Here is an 11,883-nt window from a genome sequence, read left to right on the forward strand (position 1 = left end):
GGTTACAGTGGATGAGCGATTGGGATGTGAGTGTCCTGCATAGTGCGGGGGGTTGGACTAGATGACCCAGGAGGTCCCTCCCAGCTCTATGATTCTAAGTATTTCTTTCTAATCTAGGCTTTTCTCAACCAGGGAACCAGGGTTTCTTGATGGCTGTAGAAGAGTTTCTTAAATGGGTGGAAGTAAAGTGATTTTTATATAGTTGTTAACTTTGTCGAACATTTACTGGGTGATATGATGATCTATGGTCATGTCAACCCACCCACCCCCTCCCCAAATTGCCAATGAGGGGCATTGGGGGGGCAGGAAGCAGAGGGGCCCCAGATGGGTGTATCCCCAGCTCTGCTTCCCGACAATATTCTGCACGATCGCACCACTTCTGGAGTTTCCTGAACCCTGAAGAATGTTTCAGGGGTTTCTCGCCGGTAAAAAAGCTGAGAAAAGCTGTTCTAATCGATACAAGTGGAACATGTAAGAACAGCCGTCCACAAGGACGTGTTGTTGTCGAGCGGCCTCTTTTTCTTCTTCAAAATTTTCCACTCAGCAAAGGATTTTTTTTTTTTAAGAAAGGTTTTAAAGGCTTTTAATAAGTTCCAGGGGCGCATTAAGGCCATGAGAAATGGTGTCTAAACTCATCATGTTGCAGACTACTCAGGAAACATACTTCAGACTTGTCAAAGCACCCACAAAGGCCCAGGCAAGCAGACATCGGTTGAGTGGAGAGAAGCCGCTCTCCCTGGTGCTGAATTCCGGTCGGCCGAGCCGTGTTGGTCGGAAGCAGCAGAACAAAGTTTATGACCCGGAGAACCTTTAAGACCAAAAATGTTTTCTTCAAGGAGGGATCTTTCATGTGCACAACACAGTCTGAGGAAGGGTGCTGTGCGCGTGAAAGCTTTACTAGACAAAACTTTTCATGTACATCCATATATGCCAGGGGTGGCTAAACTGTGGCTCTCCAGATGTCCATGGACTACAATTCCCATGAGGCCCTGCCGGCAGGGACTCATGGGAATTGTAGTCCGTGGACATCTGGAGACCCACAGTTTGAAGAAGAAGAAGACTCAGTTCTCATATGCCGCTTTTCTCTACCCGAAGGAGTCTCAAAGCGGCTTACATTCACCTTCCCTTTCCTCTCCCCACAACAGGAACCCTGTGAGGGAAGTGAGGCTGAGAGAGCTCTGATATCACTGCTCGGTCAGAACAGCTTTATCAGTGCCATGGCGAGCCCAAGGTCACCCAGCTGGCTGCATGTGGGGGAGTGCAGAATCGAACCTGGCATGCCAGATTAGAAGTCCACACTCCTAACCACTACACCAAACTGGCTCTTACATTTGCACCAAACTGGCTCTTACATTTGCCTTCCCTTTCCTCTCCCCACAACAGACACCCTGTGAGCGAGGTGAGGCTGAGAGAGCCCTGATATTACTGCTCAGTCAGAACAGTTTTATCAGTGCTGTGAAGAGCCCAAGGTCACCCAGCTGGCTGCATGTGGGGGAGCGCAGATTCAAACCTGGCTCGCCTGATTACAAGACCGCACTCCTAATCACTACACCAAGCTGGCTCCTAACCATTACACCAAGTTGTGTTTGCCCTGTTTGCACAGGAGAACATGTATGCATTTGCACATGTGCGACTGCATGTATACAAAATGTACATAATGGCAGGCCAAAGAAGAGATGATGGGATGCAGGGAGGCAGGTTCCCCACTATCTCAAATATATGTAGAAATTCATGGCCCCTTCTATTTTCCGCCTCCCCCCTTTAAAAAACAAACAAACACAGATCCAAAAATCTCCATGGAAATCTGGATGATCATTTCCCTTGACACCATAAAAGCATGTCAACAGAGAAATCAGCATTTTAGAGAGCCAGCTTCGTGAGGTGCTTAAGAGCGGCAGCCTGTAATCTGGAGAGTTGGGTTTGATTCCCCACTCCTCCTCCACATGCAGCCAGCTGGGTGACTTTGAGTCAGTCACAGTCCCATAAGATCTGTTCTCACAGAGCAGTTCTGTCAGAGCTCTCTCTGTCCCACCTACCTCTCAGAGTGTCTGGTGGGGGGAGAGGAAGGGAAGCTGATTGTAAAATGCTTTGAGACTTCTTCAGGCTGTGCAAAGCAGGATATGAAAACCAACTCTTCTTCTTCCTCTTCATGAATACAGTTTTGTTGGTCTTAACTCAGAATTTGTTCCCTGCTGCTGGTTCAACATATCATCTTCCCTGAAGGACTGAGTTCAGGAGAAGCCAGTTCTGCTAGTTTCGTGCCCATGTCAAAAGTGTGCAGTGAATGTTGAGCTCCCAAGGAGCACATAGTCATGCTGCCCCTCCCTACTTTCTAAACTCACACCACTTCATTTGTGATTGAAAACCTTGTTAGCCACCTTTCTCTCTTGTGCACCTCAGGGCAGCTTGCAATATCTATCCATCTATCCATCTATCCATCTATCCATCCATCCATCCATCCATCCATCTATCCATCCATCCATCCATCCATCCATCCATCCATCCATCCATCCATCCATCCATCCATCCATCCATCCATCCATCCATGCACACACACACATCAAATTATAAACAAGTAAACAAGTAAACAAGTAAACAAGTAAACAAGTAAACAAGTAAACAAGTAAACAAGTAAACAAGTAAACAAGTAAACAAGTAAACAAGTAAACAAGTAAACAAGTAAACAAGTAAACAAGTAAAATCCCATGGCCAGGAGCAAGTAGGAAAAGGCTTTTCCAGCCGCCCAAAGATGGACACTTTTGGGGAAGAGTTGCCAACCCTGGGTTAAGAAATTCCTGGAGATCTGGGGTTGGGCCTGGGAGCCCACTAAGGATATTCAGGGTCACTACTGCCCAGAGGCAGGCAATGGCGAGCCACCTTGGAATGTCTCACGCTAGGAAAATGAAGTTGCAGTAGGAAGAGTCAGACTGCTGACCCCCTGCTGCCCCAAAATTCTTCACTCCCCCTGTAATAGCAATAGCAATAGACCGTCTCATGGCGGGTTACATGATAAAAATCCCACATAAAGCACACAATATCCCCATTAAAATATTCTCATTAAATTCCAGCAGCAAAACTATCTCCCATCCCCATAGCTAATAATTGCTGTGTCTCAGTGCACCAAGGGAACTACACATGCCAACAACCACGAGCAACGATGGTGCCCCCGGTGACAGTATATTCCAGGGGGGGCCATCTGAGCTTCCATACCCTGACCTCAACCGTAGATCTGATGAAAGAGCTCTGTCTTGCAAGCCCTGCGGAATGAAGAAAGTTCCTGCAGGGTTGTCAGCTCTTCTGGGAGCTCGTTCCACCAATTTGGGGCCAGGACTGAAAAGGCTCTGGCTCTAGTTGAGGCCAAGCAGACTTCTCAGGGGCCGGGAACAACCAGTAAGTTGGCACCTGCACAGCGAAAAGCCCTGCGGGGGACATAGGGCAACAGGTGGTCCTTCAGATATGTGGGTCCCAGGTGACAAAGGACCTTGAAGGTCAAAAGCAGAACCTTGAACCTGATCTGGTTTGCAACCAGTAACTAATACAGCTGTCTCAGCGCTGGCTGGATATGGTCCCTCAAAGGTGTTCCTGTGAAAACCCTAACAGCTGTATTTTGCACCAGTTGCAATTTCCAGGTCAGAGACAAGGGCAGGCCCACGTAAAGCGAGTTACAGAAGTCAATCCTGGGGGTCACCGTTGCATGGATCACCTTGGTTAGGTGTTCTGAAGACAGGTAGGGCAATAGTAGCCTTGCCTGACAAATGTGGTAAAACATTTGGCAGGCTATCTTCATGACCTGTGCCTCCATGGACAGAAAGGCATCCAAAGTCACCCCCAAATTTCTGGCCTGGACTGCAGCATTCAGTTGCATCCAGGCGAGAATGGGTAGACACACTTCCTGTCCCACCTTCTTCCTTCCCAGCCACAGGACCTCTGTCTTGGAGGGGTAGAGTTTCAGACGACTATACTTGAGCCATCCAGCTCGAGACAGCTTCCAGACATCTGCCCCCAAATTCTTCACTGCCTCCCTGAATCCTTGCACCACCCCCGGGGAGGGGCTGTACCGCCCACTTTGGGAATCTCTACTTTAGGCTGATCCTGCATTGAGCATGGAGCTGAACTAGACGGCCTGTATGGCCCCTCCCAACCCTATGATTCTAAAAGGACTATTTAATTTCAAAGGACAGTTCACACAGTCCATAGCAATGTCTCATTGGTTGCCAGTTGTGGCCCAGATCAAGTTCAAGATTCTGGTATTAACTCTTAAGGCCACCCGCAGTGTGGGCCCCTCATATCTGCGGGACCGCCTATCTCCTTATGCCCCCTGCATTCTGTGGGGAAGAATCTGTTGGAGGTTCCTGACCCAAAAGAGGTTTGCCTGACCTTGACCAGGGCCAGGGCCAGGGCCAGGGCCTTTTCGGTCCTGGCCCCCACTTGGTGGAATGAGCTATAGGCTCTGGCAGAACTTTTGCAGTTTTGCAGGGATTGCAAAACGGAGTTCTTCTGACAGGTTTTTGGTTGAGGCCAGAGCAAGCAAGATCTGGGCTCCCCATATATATGGGAGATCTTGGCTTCCCTTTGATATAGTCTTCCTGAGTTACTTATTCCAGGAGGTCTGATGAGCCAGGGGTAGGAAGGAGTGGTTGCTGCCAGGGGGTGGTTGTAACTTGGTTTTTAATGATTTTAACTGGGGGATTTTATTATTATTATGGAATTTTATTGTGGGGGAACTCCTTTGTGAACTGCCATGAGCTATTTTGGGAGTGGCAGTATGAATTAGGAGAAGAAGAAGAGATGATTCTTATATGTCACTTTTGTCAACCCTAAGGAGTCTCAAAGCGGCTTACATTCGCCTTCCCTTTCCTCTCCCCACAACAGACACCCTGTATGGGAGGTGAGGATGAGAGAGCCCTGATATTACTGAAGAGGAAGAAGAGTTGGTTCTTATATGTCACTTTTCTCTACCCAAAGGAGGCTCAAAGAGGCTTACAATTACCTTACCTTTCCTCTTCCCACAACAGACACCCTGCAAGGGAGGTGTGGTTGAGAGAGCCATGATATTACTGCCTGGTCAGAGCAGCTTTATCAGTGCCCAAGCTGGCTGCATGTAGGAGAGTGAGGGATCAAACCCAGTTCACCAGATTAGAAGTCCACACTCCTAAACACTACAACAAGCTGGCTCTCCCTTTGTCAACCTTCCTTTGACACACCCACAGCTATGTACATATCTTGCAGGCATGGCCCCCTCTGCAGATATATGAGTCCACAGAACTTAATGAATGAATGAACAAATCAACCAACCGAATCACAGTAAAGGAAGCAAAAGCACACTTTTGAGAACTTTAAGAAAAAACTTCTCTCTGACTTTCCACATTTTCATCAGCTGAAATCTGTCGGTCAGTAATCTTTTATTGGCATAAAATATGTATAAGACATATAAAAATAGGGTTTAAAATTTCAACAAAATAATAAAATAGGCCATGGGGTTACATAACCAAACAGATCTTAAAATGATTAAATAAACTATAAAAGATAAAATACAAGGTAGGCAGCATATTATAAAAGCATCTTAGTTAAAACTCTGGCAACTAAAATGGTTACCTCTGGGTCTTCGTCAGAGAGCAGAAATTGCAAGGTCATAGATTTACTTACAGAAGGCTTGTTTCCCAGCAAAGCAACAAAGCTGTTATCCTGACACTGCTCATATAAGGGGCAATCTAACAAAATGTGTGAGAGAGTCAGGGCAGCCAGAACCACATGGACAGAGTCTCGCATGGTATGGGATACGGTGGAATCTTCCCTCTAAGACCTTTGAGGGGAAAGCATCCATTCGTGCCAGGAGAAAAGCTCTTCTCAGGAGTGGGACATCAAGAAGATGCAAATATGTAGGCATAATATTTCTCTGCATAATGATGCCAAAGAATGCTGGTGAGCAGATTCGAGGCTGGGTAGGTATGAGTTCCTGCTGCTCATGGTCTAATATTCTCTGTTTAATAATCCGGAAGATACATTTTTCTTCCAGAGATAGTAGGGAGTTCAGATTGATGCCAATGGAGACTAATTTTTGTTCAATAGCCTGGAACCATCGAAATTTAAGAGGGTCACTTTTTAGACAAGTTAAAAGGCTGCCAGTTTCTATTCTAAAAAATAGTCTGACCCAAAATTTAAAAGTAGCTATCCAGGCTGAAATCTTTGTAATTCATAGGTGCTAGATTTTTGTATTTAAATCCATGTCTTTCCCAGTGTCAGTTTGTGGCAACAAAAATACAAGAATGCTTTTGCGGCACAAAGAGTTTCATATCTATTGTGGCATACACTTCTGTAGTCTTCTTGAGTCTACTTGGGCACTTGCATGAAGTGAAGATTTAGGAAGCTTTGTAAACACAGGGTTGGTGAAGAAATAAACCGGTGATTTGTGATGGGTTAAAATGCTTTGTTCACAGCATTTCTATAGTTAAGCAACACCTGTTGTACATATGACAGGACAACAACTGTAGTCACTCAGCCTTCTTCCTTTTGTTAAGCAAATTAGCCCTTAAAGAGACTGAGGAAATTGTCCCAACCTGTTATGCTCTTGGCTAATACTCTCAAAACTGTAGCTGTGAAGTAGCACAATAAAATCAGAGTCCTGTAGCACCTCCTCAGGAAGTTCTTAGTCTGAGGAAGAGTGCTTGCATTCAAAAGCTCACACCTTGAATAAATCTTTGTTGGTCTTAAAGGTGCCACTGGACTCTGATTTTATTGTCCTCTCAAAACTATGATGTAAATCTGCAGTTTCCCCCTGAAGTGTCCCTTCCAAGTTTCTTTACTGAAGAATGAAGAAAGGAAGTCTTTTATAGCCCACTTTTCCAAAGATGCTTTCAGCCTTGTTTTCCCACCCCTTCCCCAAAACAGGCACCTCATGAGGTAAGTGGGGTTGAGAGAGTTCTGAGAGAAAATGAGACTAACCCAAGGTCACCCAAGCAGGCTTCAAGAGAAGGAGTGGGGAATAAAACCTGGTTCTCCAGATTAGAATCTGCTGCCCTTAACCATCACCCCACACTGGCTCTCAGGTCAGCCACAAGGTATCCTGTGAGACAGAAACATTTCTCACAGTCTTGTTGTCATGTCACCTCTGCTATGTCCCATTTGTGTCCACTGGTTCTTTTGAATGGTGACTGACCCTTTGCCATGTGAGGACAGCAGAGGCAGCCTTCTGGCACAGAACCAAGTCTGAGTCTAGTAGCACCTTTAAGACCAATGAAGTTTATTTAAGGTATTAGCCTGAAGAGGAGATGCCTGAGAGGGGATCTGATAACCATCTTCAAGTATTTAAAAGGCTGCCATGTAGAGGATGGAGCAGAGTTGTTCTCTCTTGCCCCGGAGGGACGGACCAGAACCAATGGGATGAAATTAATTCAAAAGAAATTCCATAAAAACCTCAGGAAGAAGTTCCTGACAGTTAGAGCGGTTTCTCAGGGGAACAGGCTTCCTCGGGAGGTGGTGTGTTCTCCATCTTTGGAGATTTTTAAACAGAGGCTGGAGAGCCATCTGACAGAGAGGCTGATTCTGTGAAGGCTCAAGGCGGTGGCAGGTTACAGTGGATGAGCAATAGGATTGTGAGTGTCCTGCATAGTGCAGGGGGTTGGCCTAGATGACCCAGGATTCTATGATTCTATAAGCTTTCATGTGCACACTTCTCCCGATACCTTTGTTGGTCTTAAAGGTGCCACTGGACTCAAACCTTGTTCTGCTGCCTCAGACTATCATGGCTATTGCTGACACAGGACAGCCTTGCATTGTACTGAGTGACAGGCAAAGAAGCCCTTTGGTATTGAAAAAGAGAAGAACTGGGATTTTGTGCCCGGCTTTTTACTACTCAAGGGAGTCTCAAAGCAGCTGACAGCCTTCCTCTCCCAACAGCGGACCCCCTGTAAGATAGGTGGGGCTGAGAGAACTCTGGGAAAACTGTGACTGGACCAAGGTCTCCCAGCTGGCTGCATGTGGAGGGGTGAAGAATCAAACCTGGTTCTCCAGATTAGAAACTGCCACTCTTAACCACGACACCAAGCTGGCTCTCAAATCTTGCTTGCAGAACGTGTCTTTATGTCCTACAGTTCCTTGTGGATATTCATAAAGTGGATCAGGGGATTTTCTGCAAAGCCTTTTTCTTACACCTCTGTAGGTAGGTGCACTGCTGATGGAGAGTAACTATATGAGATAAAGATTGGAGTCCAGCAGTCCCTTAAAGACCAGCTAAGTTTCCTAAGGGTAAGCTTTCAACAGTCAGTGCTCTCTTTAAAACGTAATTATACCAAATTGTGGCTCTCCAGATGTCCATGGACTACAATTCCCATAAGCTGTTCCCTGCATGGGTCATGGGAATTGTAGTCCATGGAGAGCCACAATTTGTCCACACCTGGAAATTTAGCTAGTCTTTAAGGTATTCCTGGGCCCATTCTGCACACATGGGATAATACGCTTTCAGTGTTCTTTTACATCTGGATTTCCCTGTGCGGAACAGGAAAATCTACTTCTAAAAGTGCAATGAAAGTGCATTAACCAACGTGTGTGGAAAGGACCCAGGATGTGAATCTAGCCCCTCTAGACCAACACAGCCACCTCTGAAACTGCCTGTAAGTGCCAGCGAGAAAAACAACAGCCTCCATGAGGACAGATTTGTCTTCTTTTCCCCTCTAGTAGCTATTGACTAGACTGACCAGTTTATGTAACAGCCTTAACATCCAATAAAGAAACTACGGATAGTGGTTCAGTTGAGTTGCGTAGAAACACTATTTATTATTCATCCAAATCTCTGAAAGATTAAACCAAGTTCATCATACAAATGAATTATTTAGAAGGATAAATGTTTTTATGGAGAATTGAGGGGAAAAAAAGTTTTATGAATGGGCAGATTAGCAGCACCAAACCTTCTAGCAAGAACTCAAGAGTCCGTTTTTTATAACGCCAGTCTTACTAGTTCCTAGTTTAGACAATTGCATGATACATTTTTTTTCTAAATTGATGTTTTGATTTCCCAGGTTTAATCATTACAATGCATGACATTTACGTTTTGCATTACAGACATGAAATCTGCGTTCATATGTCTAACTTAAAGGATGCTGATTTTGCCACCCTGCAGGAAGTCTGTTTGTGGCATTAGACTAAGAACAGTTTGCTTGTGTGTGACAAAGCGTTTGATCTCTGGAATGAAAAAGAATGCCAAGTCTTAATCTCAGAAGACATCGGGGCAATAATGATTGCTATTATTTTTAAAAAATCAGGGATAGCACCCAGAAGTTACAAAACATTATAGAGGGAAGCCCGTTGGCAGACTATTTTGCTCCTAACAAAAGCATATCGCTCGATAAGTTGTAAATGCTTATTAAGTAGGGCTCTGATAAGATAGATTCAGCATCATAACCACAAATCTCTAGGCGTAAGCAGAAGAGGAAGAAAAAGCCATACCTTTTGAACGACCACACTCTGCCAAAGCTCCTCAGCAGATGTTTTCCAAAAGTGTGCTACTGGCTGCTTTTGTCAGACTTCCAACAAGCAAAGCTCCGCCTTTCATTTGTGTCGTTTTGTCTTTGGAAAGGTGGTGGGAGTGAAAAATATAAGGGCATCTACAACAAGCCATGTTAGAAGCAGAATATTTATAACGGCTGTTGATAAGGACGGGAAAATCTCCCCCATGAGATAACCCGGCAGAAATGGGAAGTTTGCTACACTTTAGCCTCTGATGTTTTTAAGTAGAACTTAAAGATTTCATAGCCCGTCATAACAGAAATGGGACTCAATTTTTGTTGTTGTGCTACTTCATGATCTTCATGCCATTGGTCAGTTTTGGTTTAATTTCTGTGAAAGAACCCTTGCATCATTTTATGGCTGGGGGTGGCCACAACATGAGGAACTGGAATAAAGGGTCGCGGCATTAGGAAGGTTGAGAACCACTGCTTTAAAGAGAGAGAGCCTTTCTTAGCAGCCCCTAGCTCCGACCAGTAATCTTGGAAGACTGATATCTCTTAAAAGGTGTTATGGAAACCTGGAGGAAGAACACGGAGGCCTCTAATGGTTACCTTGTCTCAGCCTCATCTGGGTATCCATGCTAGAATATGCAAGATTTGTAATGTGCATGATTCAAAAGAAAAATAAGAACATCCTGCAGGGGGCAGGAGATGTGTATTTAGCATAGTTAGAGTAGTCACTTCCTGATATTTTCTGATTGGCTTCTTTGGAGACTTCTTGTGCCTTTCAGCACACATACCTCCCTGGTTGGGTGCTTTGGCGTCCAAAGCAGCCATTAGTGCCCGATGCAGCCAGCACCGCGGGGGGGGGGGAGGGGAGGGGAGGCGCAGACAGACAGAAGTCTGTCTTTTAGAAATGTTGGGGGGGGGGGCTTGGTCTGTTTAGCCTGGAGAAGAGACAACTTGAGAGGGGCACCTTTAAGACCAACCAAGTTTGAATAAACCAAGTATTAGCCTGGAGAGATGACTGGGAGGGGATCTGATAACCATCTTCAAGTATTTAAGAGGGTGCCATGTAGACATTGTAGAGGATGGAGCAGAGTTGTTCTCTCTTGCCCCAGAGGGATGGACCAGAACCAATGGGGTGAAATTAATACAAAAGAAATTCCGTCTAAACATTCAGAAGAAGTTCCTGACAGTTAGAGCGGTTTCTCAGTGGAACAGGCTTCCTCTGGAGGTGGTGGGTTCTCCATCTTTGGAAATTTTTAAACAGAGGCAGGATAGCCATCTGACGGAGAGGCTGATTCTGTGAAGGCTCAAGGGGGTGGCAGGTTACAGTGGATGAGCGATAGGGTTGGGAGTGTCCTGCATAGTGCTGGGGATTGGACTAGATAACCCAGGAGGTCCCTTCCAACTCTATATTTCTATGATTCTAGGAGCCCCTGAAATACATTTTCAGGCATCAAGGACCCCTGGAAGTGATGTCAGCTGGCCACACCTCCCTGCATGCCACGAAAAGTGGCATCACCACCTGCACCCTTCACAGTCTTTTTGCTCTCTCCTCTGCCTCTACTACTACTACAGTAGCTCCACCTTATATAGACCAGAAATAAGGGAAGGAGCTGAGAACACAGCCTGGAGCCCACATTGTTGTTGTTGTTGTTAGGTGCGAAGTCGTGTCTGACCCATCGCGACCCCATGAACAATGATCCTCCAGGCCTTCCTGTCCTCTACCATTCCCCGGAGTCCATTTAAGTTTGCACCAACTGCTTCAGTGACTCCATCCAGCCACCTCATTCTCTGTCGTCCCCTTCTTCTTTTGCCCTCAATCGCTCCCAGCATTAGGCTCTTCTCCAGGGAGTCCTTCCTTCTCACGAGGAGCCCACATACCATGCCACAAGTGACTCCCACCCCTTGATTTTTACACATCTGGCATACCACTGAGCCCTCTGGGCAGGGGCAGCTAGTTCCCTCGCTTGTAGCCAAAGTCCATTAAGGCAGGTGGGGAAAGGCTGCAGACCCCTTTTGGAGCTCCTGTGAACCCTCAGGAGTTCGTGGACCCCTGGTTGGGAAGCCCTGCCCTAGATACACCATTGTCATAGACAGAGTTGCTCTTCGACTCCCCTCCCCCATTAGCTGAGTTGAAAGAAATGATCCCAGCCTACACCGGCAGAGTTGTTTTCAAGTAGGGTTTCTAGTTCTAGATTGGGAAATACCTGGAGATTTGGGGAGCCTGAGGAAGGTGCGGCTTGGGGAAGGGGAAAACTTCAGTGGGGCATAATGTCATAGCATTATAGCACCTTCCAAAGCTTCCATTTGCTTCTCGGGAACTGATCTCTGTTACCTGGAAATGCCTTCAGGATACATGAATTTACTTACAGGCAGAGAGGAAGCACAAGAAATGTTAAAGGAAAAACAAAATCAAGACTCATAGAATCATAGA

The 11,883-nt window shown here is 45.9% G+C and overlaps 1 protein-coding gene across 1 annotated transcript in view; it reads right to left on the bottom strand.

The window, feature by feature from the left end:
* TRPM8 (transient receptor potential cation channel subfamily M member 8) overlaps nucleotides 1–9,469 on the bottom strand; it is a 72,445-nt gene extending 62,976 nt beyond the window's left edge. The window contains exon 1 of the mRNA XM_077313480.1: nucleotides 9,442–9,469. The gene's annotated coding sequence lies outside the window, so the exon portion shown is untranslated. The remainder of the gene's footprint in view (nucleotides 1–9,441) is intronic.
* Between the last annotated feature and the right edge of the window lie 2,414 nt (nucleotides 9,470–11,883).

The sequence above is a fragment of the Paroedura picta genome, chromosome 1 (genome assembly GCF_049243985.1).
Source record: "Paroedura picta isolate Pp20150507F chromosome 1, Ppicta_v3.0, whole genome shotgun sequence".
Taxonomy (NCBI): domain Eukaryota; kingdom Metazoa; phylum Chordata; class Lepidosauria; order Squamata; family Gekkonidae; genus Paroedura; species Paroedura picta.